Source organism: Dermacentor andersoni, chromosome 1 (assembly GCF_023375885.2).
Source record: "Dermacentor andersoni chromosome 1, qqDerAnde1_hic_scaffold, whole genome shotgun sequence".
NCBI lineage: Eukaryota > Metazoa > Arthropoda > Arachnida > Ixodida > Ixodidae > Dermacentor > Dermacentor andersoni.
This window is the reverse complement of record NC_092814.1, coordinates 348,731,766-348,749,568: the sequence shown is the minus strand read 5'-3', so window position 1 is coordinate 348,749,568 and position 17,803 is coordinate 348,731,766. Positions and strand designations below refer to the sequence as shown.

At 47.5% G+C, this 17,803-nt stretch overlaps 2 non-coding genes across 2 annotated transcripts; both read right to left on the bottom strand.

Moving 5' to 3' along the window:
* Nucleotides 1-3,659: 3,659 nt before the first annotated feature.
* On the bottom strand, nucleotides 3,660-3,741 carry TRNAS-CGA (transfer RNA serine (anticodon CGA)). The gene has a single exon. It is a non-coding gene; the product is annotated as a tRNA-Ser (tRNA).
* Nucleotides 3,742-14,404: 10,663 nt separating this feature from the next.
* On the bottom strand, nucleotides 14,405-14,486 carry TRNAS-CGA (transfer RNA serine (anticodon CGA)). The gene has a single exon. It is a non-coding gene; the product is annotated as a tRNA-Ser (tRNA).
* Nucleotides 14,487-17,803: the final 3,317 nt, after the last annotated feature.

Sequence of the window (17,803 nt, the reverse complement as noted above, 5' to 3'; positions counted from 1 at the left end):
GACTTCTGTCAACCAAAGGACCAGGCAGGATTCCTTAAAGGCTACTCAACAATAGACCATATTCACACTATCAATCAGGTGATAGAGAAATGTGCGGAATATAACCAACCTTTATATATAGCTTTCATTGATTACGAGAAAGCGCTTGATTCAGTCTAAACCTCAGCAGTCATGGAGGCATTGCGCAATCAGAGTGTAGACGAGCCGTATATAAAAATACTGAAAGATATCTATAGCTGCTCCACAGCCACCGTAGTCCTCCATAAAGAAAGTAAGAAAATCCCAATAAAGAAAGGCGTCAGGCAGGGAGATACGATCTCTCCAATGCTATTCACAGCGTGTTTACAGGAGGTATTCAGAGACCTGGATTGGGAAGAATTGGGGATAAGAGTTAATGGCGAATACCTTAGTAACTTGCGATTCGGTGATGATATTGCCTTGCTTAGTAACTCAGGACACCAATTTCAATGCATGCTCACTGACCTGGAGAGGCAAAGCAGACGGGTGGGTCTGAAAATTAATCTACAGAAAACTAAAGTAATGTTTAACAGTCTCGGAAGAGAACACCAGTTTACGATAGGTAGCGAGGCACTGGAAGTGGTAAGGGAATACATCTACTTAGGGCAGGTAGTGACCACGGATCCGGACCATGAGACTGAAATAACCAGAAGAATAAGAATGGGCTGGGGGGCGTTTGGCAGGCATTCTCAAGTATGAACAGCAGGTTGCCACTATCCCTCAAGAGGAAAGTGTATAACAGCTGTGTCTTACCAGTACTCACCTACGGGGCAGAAACCTGGAGGCTTACGAAAAGGGTTCTGCTGAAATTGAGGACGACGCAACGAACCATGGAAAGAAGAATGATAGGTGTAACGTTAAGGGATAAGAAAAGAGCAGATTGGGTGAGGGAACAAACGCGGGTAAATGACATCTTAGTTGAAATCAAGAAAAAGAAATGGGCATGGGCCGGACATGTAATGAGGAGGGAAGATAACCGATGGTCATTAAGGGTTACGGACTGGATTCCAAGGGAAGGGAAGCGTAGTAGGGGGCGGCAGAAAGTTAGGTGGGCGGATGACATTAAGACGTTTGCAGGGACAACATGGCCACAATTACTACATCACCGGGGTAGTTGGAGAAGTATGGGAGAGGCCTTTACCCTGCAGTGGCGTAACTAGGCTGATGATGGTGATGATGATGATGATGATGATGATGATGACATCTTGCTTATACGCCCCAGGCTGTTCGCACTCCAGGCCTATCAGCTGCTTAAGTGTCTTTCGTAAGCCCCTTTCTTTCATTTCCTTCTCAAATCGTAAGCAGCTCAATCTTTCTAAAGCTTTCATTTTTACGTTTTGTTTAAAGTATTCCCATTTCTCTGCTATTGTTTCACTGTTTTCTTCACTTACTTTCCTGACGGCCTCAAGTACTGCATCTACAAATGGCTCGCCTTTTAGTAGTAAGGCATTCATTTTCCATAGTGCCCAATTAAAATCTTGTTTCTTCCTCTCCGTGGCTATATGAGATTTGACAATGCAGTGATCTGAAAGCAATACTGGTGCCACCGAATAACTATGACACTTTGGAATTATGTCTTGCGATACGTATATGCGGTCTAACCGCGCATGACTACTACCTTGAAATCGTGTGTACATCACTTCCCGCTCCCCCTCAAGGCGCTCACAGACATCGTCCAGTTCATTATCACTAATTAGCTTAGTCAACACACTACTGCTTTTATCGCGAATACCAGCATTATTGACTCTATCCCGAGCCCTCAAAACACAATTGAAATCGCCCAACAAAACCATGCACTTATCAGTGCTAACATACTGAAAAGGTTCGCAAAAAATGAAGCGCGTTCTTCCACAGCATTCGGCGCATATATGCACATGACTCCGAATTCCCTTTCACGAAAAACAAAATCACAATAAACGATCCTTCCGGTTTGACATGAAAATACATTTTTAACAACAAGGCCAGGCAACTTCTTAACAAACAGAACACAACCGGCGGACGTACCTACCGCGTGGCTCACGACCGCATAATATCTAGTCATGAAACGCCGCACCATGCTCCCGGTCTCCTCCTCTCCGTCAACATTTGTCTCCTGGACAGCTAGAACGTCTAGGTCTTGGTCAGCGGCCAACCGTAGGACTTGGCTTTGCCTACGCTTGGCCGCCAACCCTCTCACGTTTAGTGTGACAATAGTGAGCGACGGATTAGGAGCCATTATGAACTAAAGTATGAGATAGACCCGGAGCATGGCGCTTACCTTTCACGACCAGCCCTCGGCTAGCCGCCTCCGGGACCACCCGTGTTCCCGGCGTTATTCTTTTGCTGTGCTTTGTCACCAGGCTTTCTATCCGGCGGAACATTTGGCCTCGGCTTGAAGACCGACCGCCTCCCAAGAGGCGTCTTCGCTGGTGGCCCGTCACTTGTGCTGGATGCCGCGCTGTCCTTGTCTCCGCCCTCGTCACGGGGGCGCTTGGAGGTGGCACCGAGGCTAGCCTCCCGGTCCCCGTCGTTTGCATCCTCGCCCTGTTGCATCGCTGACTCAGTCTCCTCGCGTTCGCCTTCATTAGCACCTGCCTTCACAGGGTCTTCGTCCCTCTCGTCACGTGCAGGCCCAGTCACCTGCTCAGCACCCTCGACTACCTTGGCTTGAGCGACCTCCGGTACCGTCTTGGCATTTGTCGTCACTGAAGGCACTTGCACACCGGCTACCTTAGCAGCTTCGTCTGTCTCGACTGCATCCATGACGTGCTCTGCAGCAACATCACTCGCTGCTGCTCCTGTCACGGCCGCGTAAGATTTAACGCAGTCAGCGTCGACGTGGCCGAAACGTCTGCATCTCGAACAGCGGGGGACTTTACAATCACGGCGTACGTGTCCTGTGCCTTGGCAGCGCAAGCACTGCATGGGCCGCCCGGGTACGACCACCAATGCCAACTCTCCGCCGACGCGGACCTGATGAGGAAGGTCTTCCACTTTAATGCCGCTTCTCAGCTTCAGTAGCACGGTCCGGGTGGTCGAGGTCTTGTCTCCCATGCCTTGGACGCGCCAACGCTCCCTGCTCACCTCTTCTACCCTGCCGAAGGTTGTGAACGCCGCCCGGACGTCCTCGTCGGAAACGCCGTACAGCAGCCAGTGAAGCCGGAGTTTCACCTGCTGGTCCTGCGGGTCGACGATGACACATCGACGCCCTTTCACCTGAAGCTCTTTCAGGGCCAGCAGGCGTTTTGTTGCAGCTGCGTCACTGAGGGTCACGGCCCAGACGTGACTGACCTGGTAGGCCCCGAGGCACACAACTTCCGGCAGCAGGCTTGTGGGCGTAAGCGCATCCCGAAAATCCTCGACCTTGTACGGCCTCGCTCTTACATCACCGTGTAAAAAGACGGTGTTGTTAACAAATCCTCCTTTAGGCAGTTGAAGCAAAATAAACTTGTAGTCCCTTTCGTCGTTGCTGAACCTGTTTCCGCGGCCCAAAGTAACCGCTGTCGCCGCCTCGCTTGAGGCCATGATTCGACGATCCGATCAGCTCGGCTGCCGGAAGCAGAAACCACCACTCGGCCACGACTGCGCATATACACTGCGGCACTACTGCGCCACATTGATACGCGTTCACGAAGGGCTGGCAGAAACAAAGGTAACCGCTACGCAGCCGACAGGATTCGAACCTGTGCAGGGAGCCCCCAATGGATTTCGAGTCCATCGCCTTAACCACTCGGCCACGACTGCTTTATTTTTCTTTATTACCGGTTTTGCAACAACAAGACACTTACAACACATGAAAAGTCAAGACGGGGTTACAATACAATTTGTCAACACATTGAGCGAAAAGCCATCAGTCGTGTTTTGACTGACGTTGTCACTTAAAATTCCCTTAGTGTGACTAAGGGTTCTACCCTGGCTACCCAGAGAGAAAGACATTCTTTTGTTTTTTCAACTTCTAATAACCGAGCAATGCTTTCTCGAAAGTACAGCCTTGCTGGTCTGGCATCCGGTTCACAGTAGAAGCCAGCCATTCTTGAGCGCCATACACTGTGCACGCCTGTCAGCATGATTAGATCGAAAGGTACTCCTTCTTCGTTGTCTATCGCAAGGTACCTAATTCCATGCGTGTCTAGTGGGAATTCTTTTTTGATTGTCCTCTGCAACACATCCCACAAGAACACCGCTTCCCAACAGTGAAGGAAAACGTGGTCGATCGTTTCCGGCTTTTTGCAAATAATGCAGGAGACCCCCATGGCATATAAAACCCGCGCTCCTCTAAGAAGGTTCTCACAGGGAGAGTTCCGGTATGCAGTTTGAAAAAGAAAGTTTTTGCACTTGGTGCTACTTGCATTCTTTTAACCCGTTTGAGTACGTTCTGACCCAGGCCTGCACTGTATATCACCCTGTGCAACGGGATTGGCAACACTATATCACATAAGTCTTTATACAGTTTCCTCTTTTTAACAGAATATAAATAATCATTAGAAAAACGCACACTCAAAAATCGCACACTCGCTACTACTTCCCGAAAATAACCTTGTGCCGTCCCCGTCAGGACTTGCGTGCTAATAACATATTCAGGTAGCAGTCGCGCTAATCTGACCTAGCACACCGTTTGCAGAAATGGGTCGCTGACCTCGCGAAAAAAGAAAAATCTATTAACTAATTGTTTGAGGAAAAGGTGTGCCAGTCCAAGTCCCCCACACTTTACACTCCTGAACAAATTTGTGCGACTGCATCTTTCCCACGTCGATCCCCACACAAAGGTCGCGAAAACCCTATGAAGTTTCTGCACATTTACCCTAGAACGGTGCATCACTTGTATCACATACCATAGTTTAGCCACAAAAAACATGTTACACACGGTTGCCCTCGCAAACATGGAGAGATAATTCGCCCTCCAAGCATTCGCCTTGTCGCGTAAGAGTTCTGCTTGTTGCTGCCAGTAGTCATTATTATTTTTGTAGGACTCAAGTGTCACACCAAGGTACTTCACAGGCGTTTTCTGCATACAACATTGGCAAAAATATCCGGAGTCAACGGCCACACGCCATGCCAAAACCCCAGACACTTTCCGCAGTTTACTCGGCTTCCTGTAACGTCACTAAAAAATTTAACAGTTCTAATGGTTTCTTCGATGCCTTCGTAGTCAATACAACATACCGCCACATCATCGGCATATGCGAGCAGTTTGACCTCTGAAGATTGTAACTGAAAACCATGAATAGAATTATTTTCAATTATTGACAAACATAACATTTCAACACATATACAAAACAAAAGTTGACTGATGGGACAGCCCTGACGTACGGAATGCTGCACTTTAATGGGGGACCCAATTCTTTGTTGATAATTAGTCTGGTAGAGCAGTTCCCATACGCCAGAGCTGCACCGTCCGTGATGAAGGTTCCGACATTAATGTGTTCCAATATTGCAAACAAAATAGCATACGCTAAGCAATCAAATGCCTTCTATAGATCCAACTGGAGTATGGCCACACACGCTTCAAGGAAGTCGCAACATTCAAGAACTGAGCGCATCTTGTGAACATTCATCGCTATAGTGCGACCCTTTATTCCACACGTTTGGTGTAGGCCGACTATGTCTTTAACAACCGACTGAAGTCTAGCTGCTAAGACTTTCATTAGTATGTTATAGTCTACATTTGTGAGTGCTATTGGTCTGTATGATGTTACACTTTTCAACTTATCTACCTCCTCTGTCTTCGGAATCAACACCGTGTGTGATTGACCGAAAGATGGCGGTAACGCCTTACCATCGTACGCTTCGTTAAAAATTGCTACGAGTACTCCTGACAATTCCTTTTTAAACCGCTTGTACCACAGAGCGCAAAACCTATCAGGGCCTGGTGACTTGCCAGGATTCAAATTGTCAATTGCACGTTCCACTTCAAAAACAGTTATCGGCGTTTCTAATGCAACTTTTCTTTCTTCAGTCAGTTGAGGCATTCTTTTCAAGAAGTTCGTCTTAAACCGTTCTAGGTCCACCTGCCTAAATGCGAACAGATTTTCGTAGTGTTCAAAAAACGCACCTGCGATACTATCATTATCTGTAACTTCGTTACCACCCACCTCGATCACGTCAATATGGTTACGTCGAGCGTGCGATTTTTCCAGTCCGAGCGCCCTTTTTGTGGGCGCCTCCCCTATCGCAAAGGATTCGGCTCGAGCACGAACTATCGCTCCGCGATAGCGTTCCTCATCACGCAGTTCAAGTTCCTGTTTAATATTCCGTATGTCGCTTTTGTATGCCCCCGGTTCTTGGCACTCCTGTTCTGTCAGCTTTTCCAAGATTATTCGCAGTTCCTTCTCTTTCTTTTTTGTTTCATGCATTATTGCGACGGAACGATCGATGGCTTTCATTTTAATGCACTGTTTAAATTCTTCCCATCGATCTTTTAATTCACCCTCGCCGCTCATTAGAATTTTTTGATGCATTCCGATACATAATTTCCGAAACTTTCGTCAGTAGTTAAGTTTGCATTCATTTTCCACAGCTCCGAAGAGAAGCTGCCGCCTTTTTTCTTCCTTCCTATGTCACATTTAACCAAACAATGATCAGTGAAGGAAATAGGACATACACTGTAACTATTACACATTGTTATTGCTTGAAGCGACAAGTAAATACGATCTAAGCGCGCATGGCTATTTCCTTGAAAGTGCGTGAAACGCACATCTCGCGTCCCTATCATACATTCCTCCATCTCTCGAATCTTCGTCTTTATCTCTTACTTTTGACCTTTCCTGTCTTCTCCTCTCTTCCATTTACTTCATCCTCCTCGGCGGCAAGGGTTAACCTTGTGTGGAATAGCCAACCTTGGTTATAACAGATTTGTTTATAGTAGTGTCGTACAGCTGGCGCGTGCAGGCCGTCTTTTCACGGTCCTGCAGCGTCCCCCTGTTGGGCTCAATGGTGGGTGGCTGGTGGCGCTGCCGAATTTTTACACATATCTATGGCAAGTTCTTGTCCAACACTTCCTGATCGCCCTCATGAAAGAGGGCGCACCGAAGAAGTTTTCAAGTTTTTTGGCCGAAATAATGACAATTTTCCAAGATTTCATGTTGTACATTCAGAGAAAAAAGAAAAGGCAGCGAGAATGATCTCACCTTTTCTTGTTGCGAAGACACTTAGTGAAGCTTTTGGCCCAGGCTATAAAGTCTCTAAGTTGGCAAGTGGCGACCTCCTCTTAGAACTGCGTGATAAGACACAGTACGAGAAACTCTCTAATCTAGTATCCTTTGGGAATCTTCCAGTGACGGTCACACCGCACCGCACAATGAACACCACCCGCGGAGTCGTTTCCGATGCCGATCTCATGGAACTGACTGAAGCCGAACTACTGGAGGGCTGGAGTGATCAAAATGTGACCAATGTCAAGAGAATAAAGATCAGGCGCGGTGGCAAGGAGATTGAGACAAAGCACTTAATTCTAACTTTTGCATCAAGTATGCTACCTGAGACCATTGAGGCTGGCTACATAAAGATCCGAGTCAGACCGTACATCCCCAATCCTCTCCGATGCTTAAAGTGTCAAAGATTTGGCCACAGTTTACAGAACTGCCGAGGCCGCCAGACTTGCGCAAAATGTAGTGCCCAAGAACACCCATCTGACAATTGCGAGAATGCTCCACACTGTGTGAACTGTGATGGGGAACACGCCGCGTACTCGCGGTCCTGTCCATCATGGAAGAAAGAAAAAGAAATAGTCACAATCAAAGTTAAGGAAAATATATCGTTCAAAGAGGCACGCAGGCGGGTAGCATACCTGCCAAAGAAAAGCTTTGCCGAAGTGGCGCGTCAGGGGGCAGCGTCACAACGGCCTCCGGCGGCTGTCCGACCCACACGCAGTGAGTCGGCAGTTACGCCATCTGCCCCCACGGGGGTTGCAGCTAGCGCTGCTCCGCCAACCGAGCAGAAGGGACCATGGACCCTGAAGGTGGGCGCAGCCGAGGCTGCCACAACCTCCCCGGCCCCTTCCAGCGCTGGCAACAGCCGGCGCAGCCAAATCCCTCAGGGAGCCCCATCAACCTCCGGGCTGGTGGGCGCAGGGGTCTTGCCCTCCAAGGCGGGACTCCCTCTGAAAGCGTCTCGCTCGCAAGAGCACGTGTCCGGAGCCTCACTAGAGGCAATGGACACAACACCTATCCTCAAGGCGCACCAAGCGCCTAAGGAGCGGCGAGGCTCCCTCGAACGCTCCAGAAAGGGCAAAACTCCCGTTACAGGGCCTCGAAAGGGCTCTGTAATTTAATTTCTGTAATTTTCATAATCACTATTTCTGTTTCTGTACACACAGCACCTACTGACCTCCAATATGGATACACAAATAATTCAATGGAACATCAGAGGTCTTCTTAGGAACCTTGATGATGTGCAAGAGCTTATCCAAAAACACAATCCAACAGTGCTGTGTCTACAGGAAACACACCTAAAACCACAACATACAATCTTTCTCCCACCGTATGTCAAGTTTCGCAAAGATCGCGATGATGCAGTCGTATCATCAGGCGGTGTTGCCATTTTGGCAACACCGCCTTTTGTCATAAAAGTATTTCCTGTCAGCGTTTACAGCTACAAACGCCCCTTGAAGCAGTGGCGGTTCGAGCTGTTCTTTTAAATAAACTAGTCACCATTTGCTGGCTTTATGTACCCCCACACTTCAAATTACACAAACATGAATTTCAGTCATTTATAGACGAATTGCCAGAACCTTATCTTGTTCTTGGCGATTTCAATGCGCACAGCTCCCTGTGGGGCGACTCTCGTACAGACGCACGAGGTCGTCTTGTTGAACAGTTCCTTTTTTCTTCAGGTGCGTGCTTGCTGAATAAGAAGGAACCCACGTATTACTCCCTAGCAAACAGAACCTTTTCTTCTATTGATCTGAGCATAGTTTCCTCGTCCATTCTGCCTGAACTCGAATGGGAAGTTATGAACAACCCTTACGGAAGCGACCACTTCCCCATACTATTAAGAACACTTAAAGAAAACGAATATCCGCCGCAGGCTCCCAGGTGGAAGATTGACACAGAAGACTGGGAGAGGTTCCGAAACTTAACTAGTATATCATGGGATGACATGTCTTCTTTAGAAATCGATGCTGCTGTGGAGTACTTCACAGCCTTCGTAATAGATGCCGCATCTAAATGCATACGTGAATTAAGCGGCTCGGCATGCAAACGGCATGTCCCGTGGTGGAACAATGAATGCAGAATCGCACGTAGGAATCAAAACAAAGCGTGGGGTTTGCTACGCGCTTCGCCCACTGCAGAAAATCTTGTCAACTTTAAAAAAGTAAAATCCCAAGGTAGGAGAACCCGCCGACAGGCCAGAAGAGAAAGCTGGCAAAAGTATCTATCGAGTATTCACTCGTTTAGGGATGAGGCCAAAGCCTGGAACAGAGTTAATAGGATTAGAGGGCGGCAAACACATTCAGTCCCCCTGGTAAACACACAGGGCGATACACTGCAAGACCAGGCAGACTCACTTGGGGAATATTTTGAGAGCGTGTCAAGTCCAACAAATTATACACAATCCTTTCTCAAATACAAACAAATAGAAGAACGTAAGCCATTAATAAGAAAAGGTCGAGAGAATGAGCCTTACAACCGTCCTTTTTGTATTGCCGAATTGAGAGCTGCCTTGAGCGCATGCAACAGCTCCGCACCAGGATCTGATAGAATCATGTATGAAATGCTCAAAAACTTACACAATGACACGCAGGTTACACTACTCACACTTTTCAACACCATTTGGGAGTTAGGGTACCTTCCAACCGCATGGAAGGAAGCCATTGTGGTCCCCATTTTGAAACAAGGCAAGGACCCTTCCTCAGTGGCAAGTTACCGCCCGATAGCCCTCACAAGTTGCATTTGTAAGGTGTTTGAAAAAATGAAAAACCGGTGACTCATTCATTTCCTTGAACAGAGCAAAATCCTTGATCCCTATCAGTGCGGCTTCCGAGAAGGGCGCTCCACAACTGACCATCTTGTACGTGTAGAAGCAAATATCCGGGACGCATTTGTACACAAACAATTCTTATCCATATTCCTCGATATGGAGAAGGCGTACGATACGACGTGGCGTTACGGAATCCTAAGAGACTTGTTAGAAATGGGTATCCATGGAAATATGCTTAACCTAATAGAAAGCTATCTGTCCAGTCGTGCCTTCCGGGTAAAAGTCGGCAATGTACTTTCACGACCTTTTATGCAAGAAACGGGTGTACCCAAAGGAGGCGTGCTCAGCTGCACACTTCTCATCGTGAAGATGAACACGCTTCGCGCTTCATTACCACCGGCCATCTTTTATTCTGTCTACGTGGACGATATACAAATAGCTTTCAAATCTTGTAACCTCGCAGTCTGCGAGAGGCAGGTACAGCATGGCCTGAACAAAGTCTCAATGTGGGCAGACAATAATGGATGTAAGATCAATCCTAACAAAGGCTGTTGCGTTCTTTTTACAAGAAAGAGAGGAATGATCCCAGATCCTTGCTTAGAACTATGTGGACAACAAATACCCGTAAACAAAGAGCAGAAATTTCTAGGTGTTATACAAGACTACAGACTCACTTTCGTCCCCCACATTAAACATCTTAAAGTAAAATGTCTGAAAACAATGAACCTAATGAAACTTCTATCCCATACATCGTGGGGTAGTGACAGGAAGTGCTTAATTAATCTCTATAAGAGCCTGATCCGTTCACGATTAGATTATGGTGCCGTAATCTATCACTCTGCCGCCCCGAGTGCGCTAAAGATGCTAGACCCTGTTCACCATCTAGGTATCCGTTTAGCCACAGGAGCTTTCAGAACGAGTCCCGTACAAAGTTTATATGCAGAATCGAATGAGTGGTCACTTCATATCCAGAGAACGTACATCAGCCAAACATATTTTCTGAAAGTGCACTCAGATCCTGAACATCCCTGTTTTAATACCGTTAATGACATGACATATGCTACACTCTTTCGCAATCGTCCCTCCGTAAGACAGCCTTTCTCGCTGCGTGTGAGGGAGCTTAGTGATGAAATGCATGTCCCACTCCTCGAGCTCCGCCTAATGCCTCCAGCTAAGCTGCTACCTCCTTGGGAGTGGCAGATGATACAATGCGATATATCTTTCATGCAGGTTACAAAACACGCTCCAGAGATTGAAATCCAGATGCATTTCCAGGAACTGCAATACAAACACTCCTGCACGGAGTTTTACACAGACGCATCGAAGTCACGCGAGGGGGTGTCATATGCAGCCGTCGGTCCATCCTTCTCGGAATCCGATTTACTGCATCCGGAAACTAGTATCTTCACGGCTGAGGCCTACGCAATATTGTCGACCGTGAAGCATATAAGGAAATCAAAACACAAAAAATCAGCTATATATACGGACTCCCTTAGTGTTGTGAAGTCTTTGATGTCGTTCTGTAAGCACAAAAATCCTATAATAATTGAACTCTATTCCGTGTTATGTAAAGCATATGTATCTAACCAGCATGTGATTATATGCTGGGTGCCTGGCCATAGGGGAATCCAGGGTAACGTTCTAGTGGACCAGATGGCCACATCAATTTCATTGCATGCAGTTAATCCTACTGCTTCGGTCCCTGTCACAGACCTGAAGCCTTTCTTAAGAAGAAAACTGCGAAACCACTGACAACGTATATGGGACGCAGAAGTAAATAACAAACTGCACTTGATAAAGCCACAGTTAGGTTCCTGGCCCTCCATAACAAAATCACGGCGAACAGATGTCCTATTCTGTCGCCTCAGAATAAGACACACATTTGGCACGCATAACTTTTTACTCACTGAAAATAATCCTCCAACTTGCGGTAGATGCGGGGAGAGGTTGACCGTCCTCCACGTCCTCCTGGAGTGTCGGACAGCCGAATCTGAGAGAAGGAAACATTTTTCTCTGGCATACCGGCAGCACATCCCCCTACATCCCGTAATGCTACTCGGCCCAGAACCTTTATTTGACACCAACGCAGTTCTAAGTTTTCTGAAAGATGTTGTCTTGCATGTTGTTAGCCCCACATGTTCATAGCGGGTCCTCGCTTCAGAGGATGCCGCTGTGATAGCTCTTTCGTATAGCACATGCCTCCAGGCCCTTGTGTTTCAAGGGCTCTGGCGATGCAGCAGTGCTCCAAGTAATTTTACTATCTTATATATTTTCTATTTTGCATCATTCTCCTACGATGGATTTTAATGTTCATAGTATTCGTCATTAATCATCGCCATAATTTTATAGCACGTAGATTTTACGCACTTTACAGCAACTATTTTAGGCCACTTTACAGCCAATTCACATCTCCATAATACATCGTCAACATCACCACTTGTCATGGCGCTCTTTGGCCAAACCTGGCCCTTGGGCCATTAAACACCACATATCATCATCATACATTCCTCCACATCCGCTAATTCGCATTCAGTAATTATCTCGTTCAAAACATCCCTACTTTTATCGCTGCTTAATCCTCTATTAGACCGATCTCGGGCACTGAGAACACAATTAAAATCATCTAACAGCACCATCTGCTTTTCAGAAAATATATACTCTTTTAACATGGAAAAAAACAAAGCCCGTTCCTCCAACACATTTGGGGCATAAATACATACCACCCGCCATTCAATTCCATGCAAAGCAAAACCACAGAAAGCTAATCTCCTAGATGCACATGAATAAAATCCTTGCACCGTTATACCGGGTAATTTTCGAACAAACAGCACGCAGCCCGTCGACGTCCCTAAGGCATGGCTCACTACCGCGTAGTACCGTGGCGTAAACCGCTGCACCATACTGCGGGTCTCTTCATCACCATCTACTTTTGTCTCTTGCACGGCTAACACGTCAAGGTCATAGTCCACCAGCAGCCTACACACTTGGCTCTGCTTTCGCTTGGCGGCCAGACCTCCAACGTTTAGCGTGGCCAATCTAAGCGACGGGTTGGTAGCCATGATTATAGGTCTAGTGAAAAGATTTGGCCCGGAGCATGGTATTTACCTTTAGCGCCTAGCACACAGCTAGACGCCCCCGGAGCCGCCCGGTGGACCGGTACCACTGGAGAGCGGTGGCGGCTTCTTCTCGGACTTCTTGTCTGCGTTAGTGGTGTTCGGTCGTGGCTTGTACCTGCTGCGCCTGCCCGTTCGCGTCTTCGAAGGCGGCCCGTCTTCCCCACTTCCTTGGTTCGCTGCGCTGCTGTATGCAGCCTTCTCAAGAGGCTGTTTGACCGAGGCTCCGACATTGCTGCTCATAGGGTCGTTCTGCGCCGACTAGTCCTCAGCTGTCTTCATTTCCTCGCTGGCTTCCCTTAGGCTGCTCTTGCTTTCTTCCTTGGTCTCTTCTGCTGGCTTTTTTTCCGCACCTTCCGTAGAGTTTTCCCTGTCCGGTGGTGTCCCCGCGCCCGCATCAGGTCCAAGCACACCGCCTACAGCACATGGGGTTGCCTGGTCTCCTGCCCCTTTCTCCGCGTCTTCGGCCTCGGCCGCATCCATTACCAACCTTGCTGTGTCGTTGCCTTCGGCTGGCCCAGTCATAGAGGCGTATGTAGTACGTACGCAGTGGTCCTCGGCGTGTCCAAACCGACGGCATTGCGAGCACCGGGGAACCTTGCAGCCTCGTCGTACATGACCATTGCCTTGACAGCGCAAGCACTGCATTGGCCTGCCAGGAACGACGACTAGGGCCAGCTCACCGGCGACCCTAATTTGCTGCGGGAGATCTTCCACCTTCACGCCGCTGTTGAGCTTGAGCAAGACGGACCGGGTAGTCGTCCCATTGTCGTCCACGCGCCATCGCTCTCGGGTGACTTGTACGGCTTTACCGAAAGCCGCCAATGCTGTACTTACATCTTCATCGGCCACACCATGTATTAACCAATGAAGACGCAGCCGCACCTGCTGGTCCTGAGGGTCGACCACGATGCAGCGCCGCCCCTTTACCTTCAGCTCCTTGACTTCCAGCATCCTTTTCGTGGCGTCCGCGGTGTTCATGGTCACAGCCCAGACGTGGTTAATCTGGTAGGCCCCCAGGGTAAGCACTTCCGGCAGCAATCCTGTAGGGCCAAGAGCGTCCCGGAAATCGTCTACTTTGTAGGGTCTAGCTCGCACGTCGCCGTGCAAAACACGGTGTTTAGCACGACGCGCCCCTTTGGCAGTGGAGGCAAAATAATCTCATAGCCTGCGTCGTCATCGCTGTTCCACCTGTTTCCGCGGCCAACAAAGGCCGCTGTCGCCGCTCCACTGGAGCTCATGATTCGCCGTCCGTCACGCTCGGTGGCCGGAAGTAGAATGCACTGTCGGCCACGACTGCGCATATACACTGCGGCACTACTGCGCCACCTTGATACGCGTTCACGAAGGGCTGGCAGAAACAAAAGTAACCGCTACGCAGCCGACAGGATTCGAACCTGTGCGGGGAGCCCCCGATGGATTTCGAGTCCATCGCCTTAACCACTCGGCCACGACTGCGCTTACACGCTGCGGCACTACTGCGCCACATTGATACGCGTTCACGAAGGGCTGGCAGAAACAAAAGTAACCGCTACGCAGCCGACAGGATTCGAACCAGTGCGGGGAGCCCCCAATGCATTTCGAGTCCGTCGCCTTAACCACTCGGCCACGACTGCGCTTTTCTTTTTCTTTATTACCGGTTTTGCAACGACAATACACTTACAACACATGAAAAGTCAAGACGGGGTTACAATACAATTTGTCAACACATTGAGCTAAAAGCCATCAGTCGTCTTCTGACTGACGTTGTCACTTAAAATTCCTTTAGTGTGACTAAGATTTCTACCCTGGCTACCTAGGGAGAAAGACATTCTTTTGTTTTTTCCACTTCTACTAACCGAGCAATGCTCTCTCTAAAGTACAGCCTTGCTGGTCTTGCATCCGGTTCACAGTAGAAGCCAGTCATTCTTGAGCGCCATATACTGTGCAGGCCTGTCAGCATGATTAGACCGAAAGGTACACCTTCTTCGTTGTCTATCGCAAGGCACCTAATTCCATGCGTGTCTAGTGGGAATTCTTTTTTGATTGTGCTCTGCAACACATCCCAGAAGAACACCGCTTCCCAACAGTGAAGGAAAACGTGGTCGATCGTTTCCGGCTTTTTGCAAATAATGCAGTGAGACCCCCATGACATATAAAACCCACGCTCCTCTAAGAAGGTTCTTACAGGGAGAGTTCCGGTATGCAGTTTGAAAAAGAAAGTTTTTGCACTTGGTCCTACTTGCATTCTTTTAACCCGTTTGAGTACGTTCTGACCCAGGCCTGCACTGTATATCACCCTGTACAACGGGATTGGCAACACTATATCACATAAGTCTTTATACAGTTTCCTTTTTTTAACAGAATATAAATAATCATTAGAAAAACGCACACTCAAAAATCGCACCCTCGCTACTACTTCCCGAAAATAACCTTGTGCCGTCCCCGTCAGGACTTGCGTGCTAATAACATATTCAGGTAGCAGTCGCCCTAATCTGGCCAGGCACACCCTTTGCAGAAATGGGTCGCTGACCTCGCGAAAAAAGAAAAATCTGTTAACTAATTGTTTGACAAAAAGGTGTGCCAATCCAAGTCCCCCACACTTCACACTCCTGAACAAATTTGTGCGACTGCACCTTTCCCACGTCGATCCCCACACAAAGGTCGCAAAAACCCTATGAAGTTTCTGCACATTTACCCTAGAACAGTGCATCACTTGTATCACATACCATAGCTTAGCCACAAAAAACATGTTACACACGGTTGCCCTCGCAAACATAGAGAGATAATTCGCCCTCCAAGCATTCGCCTTTTCGCGTAAGAGTTCTGCTTGTTGCTGCCAGTAGTCATTATTATTTTTGTAGAACTCAAGTGGCACACCAAGGTACTTCACAGGCGTTTTCTGCCATACAACATTGGCAAAAATGCCCGGGGTGAACGGCCACACGCCGTGCCAAAATCCCAGACACTTTCCCCAGTTTACTCGGCTTCCTGTAACGTCGCTGAAAAATTTAACACTTCGAATGGTTTCTTCGATGCCTTCGTAGTCAATACAACATACCGCCACATCATCGGCATATGCGAGCAGTTTTACCTCTGAAGATTGTAAACGAAAACCACGGATAGAATTATTTTCAATTATTGACAAACATAATGTTTCAATATATATACAAAACAAAAGTGGACTGATGGGACAGCCTTGACGCACGGAATGCTGCACCTTAATGGGGGCCCCCAATTCTTTGTTAATAATTAGTCTGGTAGAGCAGTTCCGATACGCCAGAGCTACACCATCCGTGATGACGGATCCGACATTAATGTGTTCCAATATTGCAAACAAAATAGCATACGCTAAGCAATCAAATGCCTTCTATAGATCCAACTGGAGTATGGCCACACACGCTTCAAGGAAGTCGCAACATTCAAGAACTGAGCGCATCTTGTGAACATTCATCGCTATAGTGCGACCCTTTATTCCACACGTTTGGTGTAGGCCGACTATGTCTTTAACAACCGACTGAAGTCTAGCTGCTAAGACTTTCATTAGTATGTTATAGTCTACATTTGTGAGTGCTATTGGTCTGTATGATGTTACACTTTTCAACTTATCTACATCCTCTGTCTTCGGAATCAACACCGTGTGTGATTGACCGAAAGATGGCGGTAACGCCTTACCATCGTACGCTTCGTTGAAAATTGCTACAAGTACTGCTGACAATTCCTTTTTAAACCGCTTGTACCACAGAGCGCAAAGCCCATCAGGGCCCGGTGACTTGCCAGGATTCAAACTGTCAATTGCGCGTTCCACTTCAAAAACAGTTATCGGCGTTTCTAATGCAACTTTTCTTTCTTCAGTCAGTTGAGGCATTCTTTTCAAGAAGTTCGTCTTAAACCGTTCTAGGTCCACCTGCCTAAATGAGAACAGATTTTCGTAGTGTTCAAAAAACGCACGTGCGATACTATCATTATCTGTAACTTCGTTACCACCCACCTCGATCACGTCAATATGATTACGTCGAGCGTGCGATTTTTCCAGTCCGAGCGCCCTTTTTGTGGGCGCCTCCCCTATCGCAAAGGATTCGGCTCGAGCACGAACTATCGCTCCGCGATAGCGTTCCTCATCATGCAGTTCAAGTTTCTGTTTAATATTCCGTATGTCGCTTTTGTATGCTCCCGGTTCTTGGCACTCCAGTTCTGTCAGCTTTTCCAAGATTATTCGCAGTTCCTTCTCTTTCTTTTTTGTTTCATGCATTATTGCGACGGAACGATCGATGGCTTTCATTTTAATGCACTGTTTAAACACTTCCCATCGATCTTTTAATTCACCCTCGCCGCTCACTAGAATTTTTTTGATGCAGTCCGATACATATTCTCCGAAACTTTCGTCAGTAGTTAAGTTTGAATTCATTTTCCACAGCTCCCAAGAGAAGCTGCCGCCTCTTTTCTTCCTTCCTAAGTCACATTTAACCAGACAATGATCAGTGAAGGAAATAGGATATACACAGTAACTATTACACATTGGTATTGCTTGAAGCGACAAGTAAATACGATCTAAGCGCGCATGGCTGTTTCCTTGAAAGTGCGTGAAACGCACATCTGGCGTCCCTATCATACATTCCGCCACATCCGCTAATTCGCATTCAGTAATTATCTCGTTCAAAACATCCCTACTTTTATCGCTCCTTAAACCTCTATTAGACCGATCTCGGGCATTGAGAACACAATTAAGATCACCTAACAGCACCATCTGCTTTTCAGAAGATATATACTCTTTTAACATGGAAAAAAACAAAGCC